This window comes from Zalophus californianus, chromosome 3 (genome assembly GCF_009762305.2).
Source record: "Zalophus californianus isolate mZalCal1 chromosome 3, mZalCal1.pri.v2, whole genome shotgun sequence".
NCBI classification, from domain to species: Eukaryota; Metazoa; Chordata; class Mammalia; order Carnivora; family Otariidae; genus Zalophus; species Zalophus californianus.
Window position 1 is genome coordinate 36209630 of NC_045597.1, and position 25674 is coordinate 36235303.

Here is a 25674-nt window from a genome sequence, read left to right on the forward strand (position 1 = left end):
AATAGAACCATTGTGCAAATACATGGGAACAAAAACATTGTGGTATGGTCTAGGACCTTTAAATCGATTACCATGGTTGCTAGACTGGTCAGTTGAAGGGAACACTTATTTTTTTTTTCCTGATAAGGATGTGCTATTGTGATTTATAATAGGTAATATTTGGTCTTTGTCCCTTTTCTGGCAAAAAAAAAAAAAAAAAAAAGCTCCTAAACCCCTTACAGTTTCCTAAGTGATGACTTAAAAGTGTCTTTTAAATTATGTTAATGAGGTGACATTTGGAATACACCTAAGGATGGGGGTTGGTTGCTGGGAGAACCAACCATGTGAATGGAAGGTTGGAATTTTCACTGGCCCATCTTTCTACTTCTCTAGGAAGGGTGGAGAGGCTACAGCTTGAATCAATCACCAGTGGCCAATGATTTAATCAGTCATGCCATATAATGCAGCCTCCATAAAAACCCAAGGGAATGGGGTTCTGAGAGGTCCCAGGTTGGTGAGTACTTGTGGGAGTGCTTGGAAGATTGCATGCTTGGAGAGGTCACCAAAGCCCCAGGCCCTTTCCCTATACCTTGCTCTACTATCCCTCTCTTCTACATGCCTATTTATGAATTATACCTTTTTATTATAAACTGATGATTTAGTAATTGTTTCTCCATGTTCTGTGAGCCATTCTAGCCAAATAATCAAACCTGAGGTGGAAGTTTTTGGACCTAGTTAATCAGTGAGAAGTGTGGGTAATGATCTGGACTTGCAACTGGCATCTGAAGTAGAGTAGGGGGCAATCTTGTGAGACTGAGCCCTTAATCTGTGGTATCTGATGTTATCACTAGGTAGATAATGTCAGAATTAATTTGAATTTTAGGACATTCAGCTGGTGTCTGGAGGATTGCTTAGTGGTATAAAGGAACACCGCTCCCCCATACACACACACACACACACACACACACACACACACACACACACACACACACATCAGAACAGGATACAGAACCCAAATAGGGAACTTTATTTTTTTTAATTGCTCATCAAAATGATCTGATTGCTCATGTAATCCTAGACTGCTATAACAATTAGGCTGATTCCATTTTTGATGTTTAAATGTTGACAGCTTTTCAATTCCCATCCCTCCCCCTTCCCAGACTGCCCCACACCTGAGCAACCAAGAAGGCCCTCACACCTTTAGCTCCTGTTAAAGGGTGGGGATATCAAAGATAGTCTTTAGCCCCAGGTACAAAAACCCCAGTCTGCCTTCACCACTCATCACAATAAAAGCACCAAATTACCCCAACCTTTGCTTCCTTCTTCCACATCCCAGCTTGAGTTCTTCCCTTGCTGGGACCCCTTGCTGGTTGTGAGCACTAAATATACTTTATTCATAGTCATTGAACTTTGTGTTGTGACATCTCTCTCAGCATCCGAGTACATTCCTGTCTGAGCAATCATTTCTGCCCCTAGGTGAACTGATGAAACAGTTACTTCTGTTAGAGTAGGCAGTTAGTTAGGCTTTCACAGGATGCCTGGAGACCAGCAAAGAGGGAATCAAGGCCTGTTATCAGGAAAGTCAGCAACTACCTTGGCAGCATGCCACAAACAAGACCACAAGAAGCCAGATCAAATCAGACAGGTCCAAGACAAGGAGGTCAGAGGCCCTGACCAAGTAAGGACGAAAAACTGTGAAACCCAGCACCTAAAGAAACCCCCACCTCAAATAATAAATGTCCCACCCCTTAGGTAACAACTGTCAATAGAAGATAGAGACTCAAACCTCAGGGGCAGCTCTCCCTTGAGCTGTCCTCCTCTCACAGCTCCAGGGTGTATTCTCTCCTTAGCAAACTCTTCACTTGCACTGCTCAACCACTGTCCAGTCTTGCCTTGAATTATTTCCTTGAGATGAGACTAAGAGCCTCTGGCGCTGACCTGAGGATGGCTGGGCAGAGGCCTCAGGGATGGGGGCCCCCCCATTCCTCCCAGCAACACTTGTAACACAAAAGGGGCAGTGGTTTCCCTCACCCCTGGATCCTGCTTTCATATGACAGGGTGGTAGCCATGGAGTGTGGGGCAAACTGATACATTCCACATCCAAGACCCATTTGTGAAGCATTCTCTTCACGTGTTTACTGGCTGGATGCTGATAGCACAGGTGTGAGGATGTGTTGAAAACAGAGCTTCTGTTAACCTGGTTCTCTAAAATATGGTATTGAGCACAGCCCATTTCCTGCCTCTGCCACCAGTCCTTGGACTCTATAAACTTAAGCCTCTAAGATTTTGAAGTTTATCTATTACAACAGCTAGTATTATGTTAAATAATACAGACTGTCCCCAACTGATGATCATTCAACTTACGATTTTTTTGACTTTATGATGGTGCAAATCTGATGCACATTCAGTAGAAACCATACTTCGAATTTTGAATATTGATCTTTTCCCTGGCTCCTCATAGGTGGTAACATCCTCTCTCTGGATGCTGGGTAGGGACAGCAGCCACAGCCCCCTGTTGGCCACATGATCACCAGGGTGAACAACTGATATGCTTACAACCATCCTATGTTTCAGTGTCAGTACAGTATTCAATAAATTACATGAGATAGTCAACACTTTGTTATAAAATAGGCTTTCTGTTAGATGATTTTGCCCAACTGTAGGCTAATGTGAGCATTCTAAGCACGTTTAAGGTAGGCCTAGGTAAGTTATGATGTATGGTAAGTTAGGGGTATTCAATGTATTTTTGACTTATGGTATTTTCTCCTTACATGTCATCACACCTTAAGTCAAGGAAGATCTGTATACTGTTTATGCTGTGTAGTGAAATGAATTATAATAAATGTTATCTAGGACAATTATTTTGCATCCACACTTTACTGGGAACTTTCCTACAGTAACAACAGAGCCCAGGGTCCCCAACTCAAGAAAAGACTTGCAAATAAGCAATATCAAATCAGGTTAAGTTATTTTAACTCTTTGAAATAATGTTTTTAGCACAAAACTATTTATGGATTATAGTCAAATTTATTTTTACTTGAATTATTTAAATCTTTAAAGCCATTAGATGGATACATTAATTAATTTTGAATATTTAAACCTATATTGAGAATACCAAGTATCCTAAGCATGCCATCCCAAATCATAGTCGTGATGCCCCCCAACCCCGGTCATTGTATTGATAGAAAAGTATAGAAAGGGTGACAGTTGACAAGGAGATTGAGATCTTTCAAGAAGCAAACATTAATAACCATCTGTTCCTTTGGGATTAATTATTTTTCTACAAACATTAATGGATTTAACACAAAGTATTCTTTATCAAAACACATGCATATAATAGGAAGAATGATAGTAAGCATAGGAAGAATAATAATAGGAAAAATAGTAACCGGGAGAGAATAATCTGTTTTACTATATCTTGTTTCACTTTGAGTTTAAATGTAAACAACAAAGATAATTAAATTAATAATGTCTGAAAGCATACTTTAACAGAATTTTGCCTTGATTTGTTTTCTGTTTAAAAATATATCCTGATGACTTCATTAGGAACTAAGCTCAAGTGGGTTAGAGGTCTATTCTAACTTTTGTTTCCTGTTCTGTGACTTTGGGATTATTTCCTGAAATGAGAGTGAACAAGTCATAAAGAGTTGATGCTGAATGCTTACTTGCTTATTCTCATATCCCTAATTGTAATAGAACCTCATTTTTTTTAAAAAAAAAGGAAATTTGGAAAAATTTCAAATCAAGGGAGAAGAATGTAGTGGTGAAGTTTGAACTGGCCACAAAATGTCAAGAGTTTGTGTTTGACTTGCCAAAAACTTGCTCTTATGTCTTACAAATTGTACTTTCAATTCCTGTGTTCCTTTTCCTCCTAAAGAACCTCTTCCAATTCTAAAGGTCTGTGATCCCTCAAATAATCTTTTTTAACAGAAATGAATGAATATACGTAGAAAGGTTTTCCAGTTTTTCTAGGGTTCACTTTCAGCTCTTTCTCTCTAGAGAAGATATTCTCTAGAATATTCCTCAAGAATTGTGAAATGAAGAATAATGTTAAATGACTGTTGCAAAGATGGTAGTATACACAAGGAAACTGAAATTTTAAGAAATCATTTAAAAAGAAACTAGATGCAGGTTTTAAAGATAAGCACTTAAGATTCTTAAAACTGTAAGTAATATTGTGTATGACTATGAAATCTGAGCATCATTTTAGCACATCTTTTGTGCTATGAGACTTCAATGTACAATGATAGCTCCTGATAATAAATTCTGGGATGAATATAACTCTGGATACTTATATTTTTAGCTTGCTAAAGTCAACAAAAGTGGGAGAAATATTCTATAGCAAAGCATTTTCTAATTGTTTTCCAAAAATCCGCTACTCAAAAATGAAACACTGACAGAAGAATTTGAAAATAAAAAGTTTTTCTTTTAAATTTAAAATATAAGAATTGGGGTGCCTGGGTGGCTCAGTCATTAAGTGTCTGCCTTCAGCTCAGGTCATGATCCCAGGGTCCTGGGATTGAACCCCGCATGGGGCTCCTTGCTCAGCGGGGAGCCTGCTTCTCCCTCTCCCATCCCCCCCTGCTTGTGTTTCCCCTCTCACTGTGTCTCTCTCTGTCAAATAAATAAAATCTTAAAAAATAAATAAATAAATAAATAAAATATAAGAATTTATCTAAGCCAAAAAAATATGATAAACAAAGTTATTCTGACCCATTCTCAGTCCAAACCTATTTCTAATCCAAAAGACTGCTTATTTTTTCAAGGTTAGCATAAATATGCATGAAATATGCAAAAGACCTTGATATTTCACAGATTTTGACCTTTTTGAGTTTGCCTCATGAATTTATTCCCACATCTTGCCATTTAAGTTCATTTTCTCTTATCTTGAGTCCATGTTTACTGGCCATTTAAATTAGTTACCAACACCTCTCCATCAGAGGGTATTTATGTCTTTTTCTATAACTGACTTTGTAACTTCTTTTCCCCTTCTAGAATAAATTGTTAGTGATTCTCTGAGGATGCTTTTCTGTCTGAAAAATAGAGAAAACAAGGTGCTAATGCTCAAGCCCCAGAACATAGAACAGCCTTTCCTGTACTCCAATATGATCCTGAAGTTGTGGTTGTCATTTTGTTTTGTTTTTGTTTTGCTTTGGCTTTTTGTTTATTGGTTTTACCAAGCCCTTTAGTTTCAGGGGGAACAAAATCTGTTTAATTTTGGCCCTGTCACTTGTCATTCTACAAAGTCAGGGAGTTAAAGGTTTTGAGAATTTCACAAAGCCTTTCCTTATGCCAGCATAACACATGAAATAATCACAGTGTAAGGTGCAATAGAACTCTGCTACAAAATGTAGGTAGCTATTATTATTAGTCACATTATTATACAGTAATGTTCTCATTAGAATTATTCCTCAATGAACAAGTTACATCATTAGGATTACTAACAAGAAAACTAAAAATCAGTAACATTGTAGTTCTGGGATGGACTTGGAGCAGAAAACTGAAAATTTCACATGGGTGGTTAATGAACCCAACCGTGGAAAACTCACACAAAACTGGGGACTCCGGAAAGAGACAGATGTCTTTAATCCTACAGAATTAGTATGTATTTTTATGGTTTTAGTCACTGGCTGGTAAACCTGAACATTGTATTTCTATGATATTGCTATTAATTTCATCCTCTTCCAAATAATATTAATACCACCCTGATGTTTAATTGGTCAAGATGAACATCAGTTTGAAGATACATCCTTACTAAAGTGCTTATTAATAAGCAATAAATAGGATTTTGTCCTTCAAAAGAAGGACAGAAAGAAAGAAAGAAAGAAAGAAAGAAAGAAAGAAAGAAAGAAAGAAAGAAAGAAAGAAAGAAAAAGAAAGAAAGAAAGAAAGAAAGAAAGGAAGGTGAGAGAGTGGGAAATTAACATGTAGTGAATATTTTATTCGTTTTGCTAGGCACTTTCACTTAAATTACATCATCCTCTCAGTAACCCTATTTCCCATGGTAATAATATATCGTGACTTCACAATAAACCTGTGAAGCTTCATAATAGCATTCTAGATAGTGAAATCACAAAGGTGTCTTGCCTCATAAAACTGGTTTGTGATAGGGCCAAGTTCCCCCACCTGTAAAGGCAATGCCATTTCCACCACACTGTGTTGATAGGGAGACCTTGTCCTAACAGTCTTATTTCTGGAAATAAGTCTATGGTAAATATCAGTTATTGTAGGAGTAATTCTTTCAATGAAAATGTGGATTAAATCATCTTAATATGTTTTTCTCTGTGTACATAGTATTTCCTCACATCATTTATAAATGAATTCAGTAAATAATTTTTAAAGTTCATAGATGACCCAAATATATGATTTTCAAATTATAGTTAACACTCTTCACTCATGTTTTAAGATTACTTCACTTGGACAGTATCATTTAGAAATTATTTAAGTAGTAGATTTCTTGAATGACTGAGGACTTTTTGACAGTTTGTAAGGAAGAACACCAGATGAAGGTGGTAAAATACACACTATATAAGTTATTCACCATGTTATATTATTTTTCAGGCATTTAAAAATCCTGGAAAATATAATATTTTTCCTTTATTTTGAAATATCAGAAAAATCTATTCTTCAGGGGAGAACTGCATGAGATAACCCTTGCTTTGTTCTAACACCATTACTTTCAAATTCCATATTAATCATTATTAATATATTCCTGCATGCTATTTTTCTGTATTCTCATCTACAATATATTTTTAGTCAATCATGAACTATGTTATTAAATTTAAGATATTTAAGGGATGCCTGCGTGGCTCAGTCAGTTAAGCATCTGCCTTCAACTCAGGTCATGATTCTAGGGTCCTGGAATAGAGCCCCACATTAAGCTGTCTGCTCAGCGGGGAGCCTGCTTCTCCCTCTGCCTGCCACTCCCCCTGCTTGTGCTCTCTCTCTCTGACAAATAAGTAAATAAAATATTTGAAAAAAAATTAAGATATTTAAGAATAAAACAGTATGTGTGTGTTTTCGGTCTATTGGTCTATGTGTATATATAAATGCGTGCACATCCCATGTGTTATGATCAGACTGATAGCAGGAGATAATAATAAATTAATATCGAATTACTTCATTCATCCAACAAATTTTAATTTAGCTCTATAATATACCAGTTACTAGGTTCATTCATTCATTAATACTAGAGGTCATAACAGTGAATTAGGTATTGGAGTCCTTGCTATCTGAAGCTTAAAATCTAGTTTCGAAGGTGGTTGTGAAAGAAAAACTGCACCAATACAAATAAAATTACAAACTTAATATATTTTAAATACCATGAAGAAAAAGTAACTAACAGTTTGCTCAAAATAGACCGGGTTTATTCCTCTTTTGTGTGTGTGTGTGTGTGTGTGTGTGTGTGTGTGTGTGTGTGTGTGTGTATGAAAGAGGAACTCTTTTCATTTTAAAAATGTCTTGATTTGAATGAAGATGTGGTTGCTGTAATGAATGTTGAAACATCCTTTTATTACTGGGATCAGTCTTAATCATGATATATTTTTGTTGATACAGCATTATCTTCTGCTTGCTAGTACATTTTTTAGAATTTTTGCATAAATGATATGATTGCCCGGAATGTTTCTTTGTGCAGTTTTTAATAAGGTATCAGCAGTGTTGTGTTTGCTTTCTCTATAACTTTTCATATCCTTTTGATTATTTGGATTTTAAACTTGACAATATTTAGCTATAAAATTATTTGGGGGGTGCTCTTTAGTAATATTACCCATTTATTTTCTATGGAAATACCTCTTAGGGTTTCTTTGCTGGGGTAATATTTGATAAATTATAGTTTCCTTGAGAGTTATCAATTTCATTCAGATTTTCAAAAATATTTAAGTAAAGGTCTAAAACTAATATCCTAAGAGTTTTACATTTTTCTCATATGGTTATTTTATTCTTCCATTTCATGAAAATTTTGTGTTTTTCATTTTTTTAAAAATTAGGCTAGCTGGTAATTTGCATATAGTTATTATTTCTGAGTGTTTTGTTTTCTACTCATAAAATATATATTTTATACTTATATATGTTATGTTTTTCTATATTATGTGGGGATTTTTTCTGAGCACCACTGTGTAATCTGATTGTTGCTTTTAAATATGTAAAAATTTGAAGGTGTCATGAATCAAGTCATTGACTTCCCCTCTACAAAACAACAACTGCTTACTTCACTCTTTAGAAGTTCTCTTTTCCAGGTGATATTGAAAATGTAACAAGACTTCACCTGGATAAATTTAGGTACCAAGAAAATCCATAATGTAATTCAGCAGCAGTGTTCAATATATAAGAAATAAAATTTCCAAACCAGACACCAAAAGTAAAACTTGCTTTGGAAATGTTAAGTCACATTTAAGCCTAAAAGATATGGTAGAATGTAATCCACTATATCATGATTTTCCATTTAAATTTTAGTTATGCTTACTCCTCCACAGTCTTTCATAATCTATGGAATTAACCAGGACAGTAAAATGGAAGTCAATTTTGATGATCCATTCCTCTTAGTCATCAACACTCATTGTGTCATTACAAACTTCCACTTTTCTTTTCTCATTAAGTTTGGAGTAAATACACATGCCTTTGCCTCCAATGTCATTACCTTGGTATAAGTCACCATAATTTCTGGCCTGAGTAGTTGCAGTAGACCCTTAGTTTGTATCCCTGAATTAACATTTGTACTTCTCAAAACATTCTGGGACAATAGCCAGTATAATCTTTATAAATATAAATCTGATAATATTACTCCCAATTAAAACATCTCAATGGTAAAATTCATAGAAGATTGCATAGGAAAACACCTAGAAGACCTTGGGTATGACTATGACTTTTTAGACACAATACAAAAGGCATGATTTATGACAGACATAACTAACAAACTGGGCTTCTTTAAAATTTGAAACTTCTGTAAGAGACAATGTCAAGAGAATGAGAGGAAAAGCCACAAAGTGGGAAAAAAAATTCACAAAATATATATCTGATAAAAGACTGTTACTCAAAATATACCAAGAATTCTTAAAATTCCACAATAAGAAAACAAACAACCTGAATTGAAAGTAGGTCAAAGTTTGTCCTTGCAGACACAGCCTCCTGGTGCCACCCAGCCATGATTAACCCCACCATATTCTTCAATATCACAGTGGACTGCTAGCCCTTGGGACACATTTCCTTCCAACTGCTTGCAAACTGAGTTCCAGAGACAGCAGAGAACTTCCGCGCTCTGAGAACTGGGGAGAGAGGATTTGGTTATAAAAGTTCCTGCTTTCATAGGATTATTCCAGGACTCACGTGCCAAAGTGCTGACACTATAATGGCACCAGCAGCAAATCCATCTATGGGGAGAAATTCGATGATGAGAATTTCATCCTGATGTACACAGGTCCTGGCATCTTGTCCATGGCAAATGTTGTACCCAAGAGAAATGGTTCCCAGTTTTCATCTGTACTGACAAGACTGAATGGTTGGATGGTAAGCATGTGGTCTTTGGCAAGGTGAGAGAGGGCAGGAATATTGTGGAAACCATGGAGCACTTTGGGTCCAGGAATGGCAAGACCAAGCAAGAAGTTCACCATTGCTAACTGTGGACAAATTTAATAAATTTGACTTGTGTTTTACCTTAACTACCAGACCACTTCTATAGCTCGGGAGAGCACCCCTCACCCCTATCTGCTCAAAATATCCCATAATCTTTGTGTTTATTTGCAGTTCTGTGGGTTCCATATTTTCCTTACTCCCCCCAAGTCTAGCTGAATTGCAGAGTTAAGTTTATGATTATGAAATAAAAACTAAACAACAACAAAATAAAAAGGAGGCCAAAGTCCTTAACAGACACTTCATAAAAGAAGATACATAGATGCCAAATAAGCATATGAAAAGATGTTCCACCTTATGTTACATCAGGAAAATGCAAATCAAAATGAGCATGATATACCACCACACACCTATTAGAATAACCAAAATCTGGAAAACTGACACCACCAAACACTACACCAAAGGTAAGGAAGTGGAACAACAGAAACTCTCATGCGTGGGTGGTGGAAATGCAAATGGTAGAGCCACTCTGGGAGACAGTTTGATGGTTTCTTATAAGACTAAACATGCTCTTACCATATAATGCAGCAATCACACTCCATGGTATTTACCCAAAGGAGTTGAAAACTAATGTCCACCAAAAAAGCCTGCACACAGATGTTTATAACAGCTTCATTCATAACTACCCAAAATTGGAAGCAGTTAAGATGTCCTTTGGTAGGTGAATGGATAAATAAACTGCAGTACGTCCAGAAAATGGAATATGATTCAGGACTATAAAGAAATGATCTATTAAGCCATGAAAAGATATGGAAGAAACTTAAATTGGTATTACTAAGTCAAAGAACCCACTCTAAAAAAGTTACCTACTGTATGATTTCAATTATATGACATTCTGAAAAAGACAAAACCATGAAGATAGCAAAAGGTCACTGGTTGCTAATGGTTGGGGATGGGGTTGGAGAGCGAAATAGAGCACAGAGGATTTTTAAGGCAGTGAAAATACTCTGTATGATACCCATAACGATCTATACATATTATTATATATTTGTCCAAACGCATAGAATGTACAACACTGAGAGTGAACAATAATGTAAACTGTAGACTCTGGGTGATTATGATGTGTCAGTGTAGGTTCTTCAGTTGTAACAAATACACCACTGTGGTGAGGAATGTTAATTATTGGGGAAGCTGCATGTGTGAGCAAAGGGTATTTATGGGAAGTCTCTGTACCTTCCTCTCAATCTTGCTATAAATCTAAAGCTGTTCTTCAAAACTGGTCAACAGTAAACAATCTCAGTGGCTTTACATCCTCTTAGAGACATATCTGAAATAATCAACATGAAATGCAAGGCCCTGTGATGAACAGAATTCCACTTGTGTATCTAATTTCATCTTATTCCACCTTTGGTCTCTCTTACTTTGGTCATTTTATCAAGTCTCACATATGCCATACTCTTTTTCCATCTGAAAATCATGTGCACGTGGTTCATTTTGCCTAGATATTCATACCTTTACCAGATATCAGTCTTTGTGTAATTTTTTCTCAGAAAGGTACATTGTAAACATTGAATCTGTAGTTGAATCTCTTCTTTCATATGATTTATCACAAATTGTAATTCCATATTTTGTGATACATTTATGCCTCCACTATAGTATTAGTCCAAGTTGGCAAGAACTGTGTTTGTTTGTCCACCAATGCATATCTAGCATATTTAGCATGATGAGTAGCCCATAGTCACTCAAAAATGTTGGTTTTGACTGATTAACTTTACTGTTAGTAAATTTCTTTTGCATCATTATTTTTTCATGTCCTTATAGTAATCATAGTTGACAGGTTATTATTATTCATATGTTGCAGATAAGAAAGCAGAATATTAAAAAGCATTCTAAATCCTAAAGTAATATAAATTCAGAAAGTAAAACATGTTTAAATTCCCATTCCTATTCACTTAATATTTGTTTATTTTTATTCTTGTGACAGTATGTTAAATTGGGCCAATGAAGAAATCCATGGTGCTCAATGGTTGAGTTATCCATAAAAATTATTATATTAAACAGTATAGAGATTCCTCAAAAAATTAAAAATAGAAATATCATACTATGCAATAATTCCATTACTCGATATTTACCCAAAGCAAACAAGAATGCTAATTTGAAAATAAATAAATGTACCCCTTTGTTTATGGCGGCATTATATATACTAGACAAGCTATGGAAGCAACTTAAGTGTGCACTGACAGAAGAATGGATAAAAAAAGAGGTGGTGTATATGCACAATGAAATCTTACTCAACCATAAAAAAGAATGAGATCTTGCCATTTGTGACAATACTGCTGTCTATATTGATACAAATTTTTGAAAGTATGCAAAAGATTTAAGTGTATATAGCTGTGCAAAGAAAATAAAAGGAAAATAGGATAATGATAGGGTATTTTTAAAGATAAATATCAAGTTAATATACAAAATGCATACTAAAAATGGTCTGAAGATTAAAACAGAATTCACAAGAAATACAGAACTGAACCATGAGAGAAATGGCTCTGGTGAGTCACTGCAGGGAAGATCATATGCCAATTAATGAGTAACATCCTCAATAATAGTTCTACAGTGAAAATAATAATGAGTTTGATGGTGATGTGTACTCAACATCCCTCAATATAGGCTGATGGATAAAAGTAAAAATTAAGTTTCTGTGGAACAAAATGATATAGCTGCAATGAACCCTCTGATACAGAGCCATCATCGGTATTTTAGTTCAATTACCTTATTTGAACAAACATAATGTGGCAAGTCAAATGCAAACAAACTTACAGTGATCCCTCTAGCTATATTATCTCAAGCAATTATCTCTTTTTTCCTGAGAGAAAGTCTCAAGGATCAGATTAAAATAGTTATTTTTGCTTTCAAGTTAATGACTTTGTTTCCCATATATACTATAACAAGTGACGTGAACAGCTAGGAATAAATATATCAGAATTACCCTGAGGAGGGTTATATGACAAATAAATTATCTTGGACTTACTCAACACACAGCTCCTTTTTGAGTTTTGATATGTTGAAAGGACCCTTCATTAGTGGTTGTCACTGTTGGATATAGCCTGCTATGTCTAACTTATTTCTGATAAACTACAATTCTAAAAGTATATTTGATATACTAGTACTTTCATTTAACATTATCCTTATGTTGAGATGACCTTGTGGTATTGTACTTGGAGTACAATAAGAAAGTTTTATTGTACTCCAACGTCAAAATTACAGTATTTAACCTAAAGCAATGTAGTCTCATTTTTTTTCTGAATTCGCAAATTTTGTTACAAGAGCCTCACAATATATAAGAGCAACTAAATTCATAGACTCCATAAAGCCACATAGAGTTTTATTAAATGACTAACTTGAGAAAACCTGACTAGAGTAGAGAATTTAATACTTAAGATTAGATGATATCATATGTTAACTGAAAAAACTATAAATTAAATGACTCAGCAGCTTCATTATTCTCTGTATCAAGGGCTCAGAGGCTAATGATCTCATGTATCTAGAAGGAAACGGGCAGAGAAAAGAAAGAACAGTTCTTTACCATGTTGTCGCCCGGAAGCAATGTGATGTTATCATTAAGTAGTTATTTATTGATGAGAAATGTTAAAAACTCTAGTTCAATTTATGTACATGGTCTCAAAGTCAGATTGATAAAAATTCTGGTTTTATGAATTACCTTCTAGAGTCAGATTGCTGAAACTTGAGGTGTTTTGGTTTGGATTTATCAAAACATCCCACAACTATTATAATACAGAGTGAAAGCTGTTTCTGATAAAAGTTATATATTTTTTAGAACATTTTGCTAGAGCTTGTCATGGTGGATTGAATGTATTTTAAACTGAATGTTAGGTAAGCCTTTAATAAAGATGTGAATGAAAATCATTTAGGAACAAGGAAACTAAGCTAAAGTTAAATTTAGCTTTCCTCCATCATTTTAAATTTTGTTTCCTAGAATGAGAGCTATCAAACCAGAAAGGCTTTTCCAATGTCTTGTGTAAATGACAAATAGCAGTGTTTCCAAATGTGTTTGCAAACAATGACAAACAATAAAGACAACTTCCTGTAATCCTAAAACCAACAAAGAAGAAGAAGAAGGAAAAAAAAACTATTTTCAGCCACATATGGGTAGAAATAGATGTTTTTCTGTCACAGAAGAAAAAATAAATGATTGACAATAGATTCACTTTATGAACATATGCATGGAAAATGTGTGATAACTCAGTAATTAAGTTGTAGACAATAGCACGTTCCCAAGTGTAAGGTAGCGAATGTTATCAACAGCTTGGTGGAATCATCCAGCTTGACACATCATCCAGAAGATGATAAAATTGGGAAGGATAAATTAATTTTTTCCAGCTGCATACACAGAGGATAAGGAGCAAAATAAGGGAAATTTATTATTTAATAATTACTGATATTTTTCATTTTTAATTAAACAATTTAGTTAACTGTTCTAGGAATTATAAATAACACAATATCAAAATTTTCTTCCCTGGTTATCTATATTGGCAGAACACTTCCTTGGCTGGAATATTAATTTGTTTCATTAGCCAAGATGACTCAAAGGAGGCTTCACAGTGGAGCTAAACTGGTTTTGACTATTGAGTCTACCATTTATTATCAGAGAAAACTGAAAGCAAGTTACTTAACTCTCTCCTGAAGTCCATCTATGGTTTTCTTATCTTAATGTGGAGATATCATCAAAAACAGACAGGGTTATTCTGAAAATAAGGTATCACGTATAAAAAAACCTTTGTTACATACTAGATACTCATTGTTAAATTCATCTTCTTCCATTTCTATATACACAAATATTCCAATGATAAAATGATGCAGTAAGATTTGTTGTAAAAATAAGACTCATTTTTGTTTATTCTGTCTACTGTGAGCTAGTTTCTGTGTGTAGTTACATTTCTAGGTCTCTGGTAAAATCAAACAAAACAAAAGAAACAAACAGTAATAAAAAGAAAAACCCAAGAGTTCTTATTTGGACATCATTCATACAAGTGTTATCTACAGTTGTATTTTTTGGTCTTTTGGAGCCATTGCAGTTGAATTTTTTTCTTAACAGGCTTCTTTAGCTTGGAATCTTGGAAAAACTAGAATTAGTTCACAAAAATCTGAAACAGTGCGAGGGTGACTTATATACAACTAGTATCAGTTCATTTTGAAAGACAAATTTATTCTATTAATATTGTACTAGAGTTTCACATTTGACAGTGAACAGAACCTCATCATTAGAAATTATATTTACCCCTCCCCCCCCCCCGCCGGAGGGGGCGGAAATCGGACGGGGGGAGACGAACCAGGAGAGACGATGGACTCTGAGAAACAAACAGAAGGTTCTAGAAGGGAGGGGGATGGGTCAGCCCGGTGATGGGTGTTAAGGAGGGCACGGAGCGCGATGCACGCTGGGGGTTACACGCAAACCATGAATCATGGAACACCGCATCGAAAACTAATGATGCGATGAACGGTGACTAACAGAACATAATAAAAAAAAAAAGAAAGAAGATCCGTGCAAAAAGAAAAAATTATATTTACTTGACACATGAATAGCTCCCATCCTGGTATTTCCTTCTTAGCTTTCACACATACACTTAACCAGCTGATATTATTATTTTTTTTTTTTTAGAAGGCTGGTGGTCTTGGATGTATACAAACTACAGAGAACTTCTGTATTAACAATTTCTCTTGTGCAAATATTTTGACATATAATTTTGCTTATCGTATATTCCTGTAAACTGTATGCCTTTATGTGTAGAAAATGCCCTTTTTTTCCCGTATTACTAAGTAAAGTCCACTTCTTATTAATCGGACACATCACACATATCTCTATTGACTATGAGTCCCTTTATCTATGCTGATTTTATCTGAGTCCCATTAATCTCTGCTGACTTTATTTACCTCCTCTCTTTTTTGCCAACTCTAAACTCATCAGCAAGCCCTATTACCATACCTTTGAAATATACAAAAATTCTCCACTTTCACCCCTCCCCCATTAACACTTCCATTCAAATCACCATCAGCAGTGTCTTATAATAGCCTCCTAATCACATCCCTTGCTACAACCCTTGCACTTCTGATGTCTATCCTCTGCACAATGGCCCAAGCCATCCTTTTAAAATGTAACTCACCTTATGTCACTTTTCTACATAGACTATTTCAGCGGCATCTAAGGCCACACCACCCTGAACGCACCGATCTCGTCAGATCTCGGAAGCTAAGCAGGGTGGGGCCTGGTTAGTACTTGGATGGGAGAATATTTCAGCGGCTTCTCTCTCTCTCTCTCTCTCTCTCTTTCTCTTTTTTTTTTCCCTGAATAAAAGTCAAACTCCTTACCAGTTGCTAAAGTGAATGGGCCCAACTTTTGGACAAATTCTTTTGATTTTAATTCTCCCTGATTGATGAAATGAGGCAATGTATGCAGTTACATTTCTTTTGCTTTTAACAAAACCATAAAAAGAAAATCCACTGATATTAATGAAAGGTAACAAGGCAAATAAAATTAGTAGTTAATTCTAAAACATACACTCAATTCATCAGTATAAAGCAATAATTCCAAAAATAAGTCTTATCATGTCATTCTTCAAACTGCTAATTATTTTGAATATTAAAAAAAAACTATATCTTTTAAGCTACAGCTAACACTTCTGGGCTTCCTTTTCCTTTTTAAGGTATGGTAATTTCTGGATCATTTCTAAACCTCCTTTGTAGGCCACTGTTCTATAATTCTGTGTATGTGGAATATTTCAGGTTAAGACTTATATTTACTGGAAATAAAAATAGCATGATTTTATGTTTTAGTGGCACCGGAGCAGAACAATTGAATAACAAAATGATTTTCACATTCCATTTTTACTCTCCATTTTACAAAAAACACAGGAGGGAGAGCTGAAAACTTGACCTCTAAGTATGAAAATAAACATAGATTTTAAATATAATCACCATGTGCTTCTAAAAATCAAGCTCTGAGCTTGGAGTTTATGTTGAAGCTGCTGCATTTTTCAACAGTATGGATAAAACTCTTATCATTTCAGCATAGTGAGGTCTAATAACCCAAAATAAATACTGATGTTATTAGATGTGAAGAAATCATTGAATATAAATACATCTGAGATGCTCATGCAGAGAAGAAAAATAGAACATTAAAGAAAATCTGCACATAAAAAAATGTGCTATAGAGCAATATTTTCCAAGTATTGCTGCTCTCTGTCCACTTCTAACTAGAATCATTTTTGCAACTCAAATCCTTTTGTCAGTCTCTATTGAAATACATCATGTCAAATAATTCACCTTTAAAAGGGACTCATTAAATATTCATATTCTTGCACCAATGGAGAGGTTTTTTTTTCTATCTGCATATAATTAAATCATATACTTAAGTAAAACTCCCTATGCCAGTAATCTGAATAGTTTTACTTTTATTTTTTTTCTTTAGTGTATATGGGGAGATAGGAGATTTGTAAAAGCAATGCTATTGCTTACAGAAAATATATCTCATTACTGATTCTCTCAATGGCTTTAAATTCTTTCTGACATGCAAATCCCTGAGGTTAAAATCCTATTTAAAGTTCACATTTGAGTTTATAATGGTTCTGCTTCTGTGCTGATTTAGATTTAATCAGAATGTGAAATAAAAAGAACACATAACCTTTTACATCTAAAACAGATTATATAATATTTGTAATTAATAAGCATCACTACATGGAAGAATGGCATTCCGCATGACAATTTTATAGCATCATTAATATCGATGGTAAATGTCAAAGTACCCAAATGTCAAAGCATTTTCTTTACCTTAGAAATACTCTTCATATAACAAATGGTGTAGCACCTGTGCATTGACGATAAAGTCATCCTGGAATTTGAGAAAGAATTCACAAGCACATGATAAAGGAGTTAAATCATCACCCCAACTTACACGGGAACTCCCCAAATACTATGTTTCAAACAGTTGATTTTTTTAGGTGAGTTAGTAATGTCAATTTAGAGCCAATTAGAGTATTGCAATATTTAACTATTTGCCAGTCAAATATAAGACTGGCCTAACAATTTGCTCAGCAAGGATTCAAATCAAACAACTAGGCTATGATGGTTTTAGCTAATAGTTTTGTTGAATGAGTGACCAATTGGAAAACAGAGATAACCACTCTATTTTTAGAACTTCACATTGTACATTATTTCACATCATATCAATAACTGAAACTTGATTACTCTAGTGTATGTCTCTTTGTACATTCTCCAATGTTGGCCATTTCTGTCATTCTTCTCAAATATTCCTGCCAAAAGGAAACATTAGTGTTTTCCATGCCATTCACTCCTTAATCTCAAAAGTTGTTCTACCATTCCAAACCTAGCAATCTCTCCTTTGAGGATCTTTCATGAGTGTTAGGCACAGTGCCAGATACTAATAATAAAACTTTGAATGAGATATAGTTTCTGTTTTCTATATTATAGCCTTCACCCTGGTACTTGCCATTGTTTTTGGAAGATTCTTATTCACATTAAATTGTTTTCTCAGGTCACCTGGGTGGCTCAGTCAGTCAAGTGTCTGATTTCTGCTGGGGTCATGATCTCAGGGTCCTGGGATCCAGCCCTATGTCATCAGTCTCTGTACTCAGTGGGGAGTCTGCTTCTCCCTCTCCCTCTCTCTGTGCCTCTCCCCTTGCTTATTTGTACTCTTTCTATCTCATATAAATAAATTCTTGTAAAAAATTGTTTTCTCTAATCCTGGTTTCCAGCTCCTTTGATTACTTCACGTCTAATCACTTCTCTTGTCACTTCATTCCACTTTTTTTTCCCATGGCCATGATCCACATCATGGGGTTTAGAATCTCATTTTTTGCTTAATTCTTTCTTCAAAGTTCATCTTAGCTACTCCTTTTCCATAAAAGTTGTTGAATTTCAATTCTTAAACCCTATAGCATTTTCTATCTGTTTTATCAGAACATACATACTTATATGCATTAAACAACTTATCATTAAATGTCTACTTTGTACCAGGAAAAGATTTTACTTTCATTGTTGGATTATATGCTCACCATGAACTTATCATATGTAGATTCATCTAAATAGCCTTTGAATCTGCAGTTCTGCCTAGCAGAGCATCTTGTTAGCTATTCAGTTATTTCTTGAAATAAATCTATCCTGTTTAAAGCAATGGTAATGGTGTTATTGATAGTATTGAGTAAGGGACAGGCAGGGCTAGGTAGGGAGGAATCGATAGGGGTCTCCGGGATCAGTCTCACAGAAATCCCAAAAATGTGGAGGTGTCAGGAAACCAGGGGATAAGGGAACACACCAGATCACCCTGCCCTAGGTGTCTGAGGGGGAAATCTTATATATGACAGTCTCCTCTGGTCAACAGAAAATAAGCAGACCCTAAAAAAAGGTAAGCTATTAAAGATATTATCACTAGTCCTTAATCAGTAGTGCTGCCAGTAGAGAAATGAAAAAAATTGAAGTTCCCTGGTTAACTTTCTATAAAAGACCAACCCTAAAAGCCCTCAGTGGCAACGCTGTTGGGACCCCTCTCATTCCTGAGAGCTTTTACTCCTGTATCCTTGCTTAATAAAACTCTTATCACTTTACTCACTCTCCTTTGTCCATGAGATTCATTCTTGGACTCCATGAGACAAGAACCTTGCTCTCCACTTCAGTATCACCCATTAAGTTTGTTAATATGCCTAGAATGGTCCAAATTATCCTAAAACAAGATTTTATCCCTTGCATCAAGCAAAATAAAGTCCCATGGGGAAAAAAAAAAATCAATGCTATCTTTGTCATGTATACCTCAACTTATATAATGAAATGGATATGAAATCTAATAACATATTTATCATAGTTATTTACAGTTACCAAGAGAGGCAGCATGATAATGTTGGGAAGAAGAATATTTGACTTTTAAATTTCTGCTGTCAGATGTTTCAGATCAATGAATATTTGCTGTGACAGAGTTCTGAGACCCTGAATAACCTTTGTCCCTCATGTGAGTCTGTAGAACTTTCTAAGTCTGACAAAATTCTAGCAGATTTTTAATCTGGTCCTCTCTTCCCAAAGCCCTCTGTGGTGATGACTGTATCTTATCAACCCTGAAAATCACAAGCCTCCTTTCCTTTGTTCTTCAAAGTAGGTATAATGAACTACTCACAAAGACAATAAATAAAGCATTTAAAAAGTTTATTTCTAAGGAAAGAAATAGCTACCTTCAAAGTTCAGGAAATGGAAAATAAATACTCTTAAATTGCTACTTCAACTGGACACAAATTCTTAAAAATTTAACAACCAAACCAAAGAATTGTGATGTACTTCCCTTGTAAAAGTCATAGGAAAATAAGTTGCTGCAAAAAACAAAAACAAAAACTATATATATATATATTTCTAAGGTTTAAAAAAAAGCTTAAAGAAAACAGTAGGCCTGATTCTAGGTCTTTTTCTATGGATTTAAAAAATATATGCAAGCTTTATTTTTCCATCTTTAAAATGATTACTGTTCACATGTTAAATGTTAATGTGGGCTCATTTTCTGCTTTCTACATTTACATTTCATTTTCTTATACAGTTAATCATTAAAGTATTTGTCCATGGCCATGCAACAGAAAGATTCTACATCTGACATATTTTAAAGCACCTACATCGAGGTGTCTCCCAGTTCATGCTTTACTTTGAGCACGGACTGTCACAAGCAAAATTAAGCTAGCCTCCTCAAGTAGTCCCCAGTGGGCACAGGATCAAGACTGTGCTCTGTTCTCTGTCCGATTCCTTTGGCTGGAATTTCAGATACTGCTTCCTTTATGGTGAAATCAGTAAGGGTTTGAGAAAACTCTGAAGTGATGCTGAATGGGGGAGAAAACAAAAGGCTGTATAAATATTCAACATGTTAGGTAGCCAACTAGGGAGGCTGAATATTAGTTCCCCAAGTAGATAAGGAAATAACTACATTAATAGGCTTTTGTTGACTAAATCCATAGTCTAGCATTGTTCATATGAGAAATTATAGTCTGGGCTCCAAGCAACTGACTACTACTCACTACTCCTAAATAATAAAGAAATGTGAAGTGTTATAAGCTGGATAGTGTCTAGTCATAATGATGGATTTGTAAAGCTCCTGAAAACATAATAGTAATTGGATATTAGCAATATATACAGCTTTGTAAAAAGTTAAAAGTTAAAGGTAGTTTTTTTTCATTTTTAAGGTTCTTTGAAGACACTCTGCCAATGGGAGGGAGTATATGTAGATTTAAATCAACTGATTGCTATTAAAACAATCTGTACTAAGTGCACTTGAAGTTTCTGCTCAGTGACAAGAGATGGAAACAATGTGTCCCCACCTTTATAATAACAACAAAGCAGCTATAGAATCTGGAAGTTCATGAATATTTTTGAGCTCATTAGGGAGCTAAGGTTGCAGGACAGCTGATTAGTATGTAATCTAAATCACAGCTGATGACCTGAAGGGAGATATAGGATGTAAACCTTTGTTTACTTAGGGCAGAAACAGACCCAGACCAATAAGGAAAATTTGGCAAGAATGGCTAACAACTTGTTGGAAACTGCTAGGCTAGGGAAAGAGTGTGGTTGATCCTAAAGGCAGCAAATATAAAGGATGTTTGTTCCATTTTGCAGGCTCTTTTTCTTAAATCACCCCTGGCAAGATTCCTGAGAAAGCTCCCTTCATGGTGATTGGGGAAAGGGAGCCACAGCTGCTATGCAAGAGAAACTAAATTATGTCCAAAACCTTCTTCATCTCCCTTGCTGAGAAACATTTTTCTAAGAGTCTTTCTGTTCCCCCATATCTTGCAAGTAGAGGCACAAATAGCCTTTTGTCCTAGAGTATTTGTCCAATAATATCTGTATCCTGAACAGCCTTGGAAGATAGAGATACTATCTCCCTCAGGAACAGAAAGCAGATATGTTTGATGTCAGTATAACAAAGATAAAGTTTCTAATGGGGCAAAGGTTAGGAAGGTTTGTTTGCAGCTCCTTATAAATGATGACAGCTTTCTAGGTTTCAAGTTCCTTACCTGTGACACCTCCCCCAACAGTGTTGCCTCATAAGAGTTGGGAGGAGGGGAGCAAAGGAAATTACTGAGAACATAAATTTCCTGCTGCTTGCTTTGTTATGAGCAGATAATTGCCAGCATCCATGTAAGTGAGGGACTATAACTTCTTAGCTTTATGTTGGGTACAATTTTAGATTTTTTAGTTTTTGACACATCCACAGGGAACAAAATCCTTAAGCTATGGAGTAAAAGTAACCTACTTTGTTCCCCTTAGAAATCCGGTAAAAACACACTGCAATTGAAACAAATGAGACTCTTTTAGCCCTGAAGGAGGATCAGGAATACATGGTGGGCCCAGAACTTTAGCTCAGGAAGATTCAGGACCTCTGAGAAGGTCATACCCTTAATACCTGGGATCACAGGGCCTGCCTAAGTCTGAGGCTTAATCCTAACGACAGAGAATCACTACCCCTTCCAAACTAACAAGCACCAAATTACAAGGTAACAGCCCAGTATTGCTGTGAGAATTGCAAGAGCAGGGACAAATCTCCCTTGATGCATTGAACAAAGCAAGGACTTAGCTGAAGATGGAGATGATTGAGAAAAATTCCCTGGCAAATGTACCCATACCCTAAGTTCATGGTAAACAGAGGAACTTAAAATCTGTGTTGTACTGAGGATGACCATTGCAGCAATAAATCCAAAACCTAGCCACATTTCTTACTAGATTAACTATAGGCCCTCACACTAAATGCACTGATGGAGAAATGATGTGCCCCCTTTTAAGAACAAAACTTATTTACCTTAGTCTCTTCTTTCCTACATAAGATGTCCAGCTTTAAAGAAAAAAAGGCAAAACATACTAAAAGGCAAGAAAGCCCACTTCCAAGAGACAAAACGAATCAGCACAATGACTCATATGTGAAAAAGATTTTGGAACTAAACAGGGAATTTTAAGTAACTATGATTAATGTGTTAAAGGCTCAAATAGAAAAGATGGACAGCATGAAATATCAGATGCATAATTTTGGCATAGAGATGAAAACTGTAAGAATGAACCTAACAGAAATGCTAAAAGACAAAAACACAGTAACAGAAATTAAAAAAAAAAAAATGCCTTCAATGGCTCCTTAGTTGGCTTGACCCAGCCTATGAAAGAGTCAGTCAAATTTGAGAAAGGTCAGTAGATACTTACCAGATTGAAATAGAATAAGGAAAAAAGGTAAAACAACAACAACAAACAACAACCTAATAGGTGTGGAACAATATCAAGCATCTATGTAGTTGAGTTCCCAGAAGGATGAAAGACAGAATGAGGCAGAAATATTTTAAGAATTTGCCAAAATTAGTGACAGAGAATTCTCACAAGTAAAATGAGCTTAAGAACATTTAGAGAGATCATCAACAACAACAAAATATACCTATTTACATCATATTCTATTTGCTTTAACAGAAGACTAACAAAATCTTGAAGACATGGGGGGAAAATCTATTGCAAATAGGCCAACAAAAATAATAACAAGTAGATATCTCATCAAAAAGCATGCAAGCCACAAAATCATGGCATGATGTCTTCAAAACACTGAAAGGAGGGGAAAAAAAACTGATCAGCCCAGAATATCCAGCAAAAATAGCTCTCAGAAATGAAGGAGATATCAAGACCATCATGGACCAAAAAATCTGAGAAAATTCACTGGTAACAAGTTCCACTACAAGGATGTTTACAGAAAGTTTTCCATGAAAAGGCAGTATGAAACTGGGACAGCATCTTGGACCAACATGAAATAATGAAGAGTCCTGGAAATAAAATAAAGATAAAAACTTGTTTTATTAATTTTAATCACTCTTAAAGATAAGTGACTATCTAAAGCAAAATCATGATCAATTTATTGCAAGTCTGCAGCAATAAAAAAGTAAAAATTTATGAAAGTAAATATTCATGACAAAACTGGCATAATACTTAGGAATATAGTGTTGTAAGGTCTTTATATCAAGGGGTATAATATTCTTTTAAGATAGACTCTGATTAAATGAATGATAAATCCTAGGTCTATCATTAAAAACATTTCTTAAATGAGTATACAGAGTAAGTGTATAGTAGAGAGAAGTTTGAATCATAAAATATGCTCGAACGATGAAACTATGAAAAGAAAAGAAAATGTACAAGGAACAGATGGAACAAGTAAAAACAATTACCAAGATGGGTAGAATTCAATACAATCATATCAACATGCACATCACATTACAGTAGTATAAACACACCAATTAAATAGAGATTGCCAGATTTTATAAAAATGTGGGGAAAAAAAGCAAGACCCAATTATATACTATCTAAAAGAAATCTGATTTAAATGTAAAGATAGGTCAAAATAAAAGGATGGAAGGAGATACTTAGAGTAGTAAAAATCACAGAGACAAAAAGTAGAATGGTAGTTGCCAGAGCCTGGGAAAAAGGGGATGGGGAGGCATTGTTTAATGGGTATAGAGTTTCAGTTTTACAAGATGAAAAGAATTAATGGAGGTATATGGGGGTGATGGTTGTGCAACATTATGAATGTGCTTAAATCACTGAATTGTTCACTTAAAAATTTACCATCTTCACTATATGTATACACACACACACACACACATTATACTATACTATATATATAAGTCTACCACAATAAAAAAATCAAAACATACCATACCAACATTAACCGAAAGAAAGCAATTTACCATCTTCACTATATGTATACACACACACACACACACACACACATATTATACTATACTATATATATGTTTACCACAATAAAAAAGTCAAAACGTACCATACCAACATTAGCCGAAAGAAAGCTGAGGTATCTACATTAATATCAGGAAAAATGTAGATTTCCGAACAATGAAGATTATCAAGGATGAAAACAAGCATTAAATAACAACATAAGGGTCAAGTCTCTAGGAAGATATAGCAGTTCTAAATAACCATGTGCCTGAACTTTAAAATATATGAAGCAAAAACTGTTAGAACTGGAAGGTAAAATACCCAAAACTCAGTGTTAGCCAGAGCCCTCGACACTGTTCTTTCAGTTAACTGCCTAAACAAGAAGACAAGAAATGAGTGTATACAAAGAAGACCTAAGCAACACTATCAAACAATATAATCTAATTGATATATTCAGAAGACTTCACCCAGCAATAGTGTTGTTATCAAGAACATATTGAACATACTTTTTTATGGACATATAAAGAATACACCAAGATAGACCATATTCTAAAAAAAGATTTTGAAGAGTAAAAAATCATAGGATATTTTCTGAAAATACTAGAATTAAACTATAAATCTATAGCAGATATCTGAAAAATTCTAAAATATTTGTGAATTTAACAACACACTCCCAAATAACCTTTGGTACAAAATACAAGTGTCAAGGGAAATTTAAAATGAGGAAAAACAACAACAACATTTTGAGCTAAACGAAAATAAAAAACACACAGTATCAACATTGGTAGGATGCAGCTTTATCAGTGCTTACATGTAGATTTATAGCACAAGTGCTAAGATCAAAATGATAATGATCTCAAATTAGTGATCAACTTGTAAGAAACTGGAAAAAACAAATTTAGCAGAAAGCAAGGTGGTCCAAGATTTGAAAATCAATTTTTGTAATCATTTTAACAGACTAAAGAAAACTATCATCTCAAAAATATAAAAATAATTTGACAAAACTGAATATGCATTCATGATAAAATCTGTGCAAATTTGGAACAGAGGGGAGTCTACATTTAATGTAATAGTTAATGGTAAAAAGATAGAATGCTTTCTCAATGAGATAGGAAACAAGATAATAATGCCCTCCCTCATTCATCACATAGATTCAATATCACACTGGAATTCCTAGTCAGTGCAATAAGGCAAGATAAAAGGCATACAGATTGGACATGGAAAAAATAAATCTGTCTCTATTAACAGAAAGCACGACTCTCAGAAAAGCCGAATATTTAGGTTAACATAATCATACAATGACCCTAGTGAACATGGAGATTTGAAGTATCACTGCTTTCCAAGAGTTGTCACAGTACTGATATCTCATCTTTATTGGGA